Source organism: Tachypleus tridentatus, chromosome 1, assembly GCF_004210375.1.
Source record: "Tachypleus tridentatus isolate NWPU-2018 chromosome 1, ASM421037v1, whole genome shotgun sequence".
Classification (NCBI taxonomy): Eukaryota; Metazoa; Arthropoda; class Merostomata; order Xiphosura; family Limulidae; genus Tachypleus; species Tachypleus tridentatus.
The window spans coordinates 11,248,779-11,249,117 of NC_134825.1; positions in this window are offsets into that span (position 1 = coordinate 11,248,779).

A 339-nucleotide genomic window follows, 5' to 3' on the forward strand; every position below is an offset into this window, starting at 1 on the left:
AACTTATCAGTGTCAAGTTTAGAACAAGGAGTTAACACTAAATATACTTGAAACTAGTTTGTGTTGAACTTATCAGTGTCAAGTTTAGAACAAGGAGTTAACACTAAATATACTTGAAACTAGTTTGTGTTGAACTTATCAGTGTCAAGTTTAGAACAAGGAGTTAACACTAAATATACTTGAAACTAGTTTGTGTTGAACTTATCAGTGTCAAGTTTAGAACAAGGAGTTAACACTAAATATACTTGAAACTAGTTTGTGTTGAACTTATCAGTGTCAAGTTTAGAACAAGGAGTTAACACTAAATATACTTGAAACTAGTTTGTGTTGAACTTATCA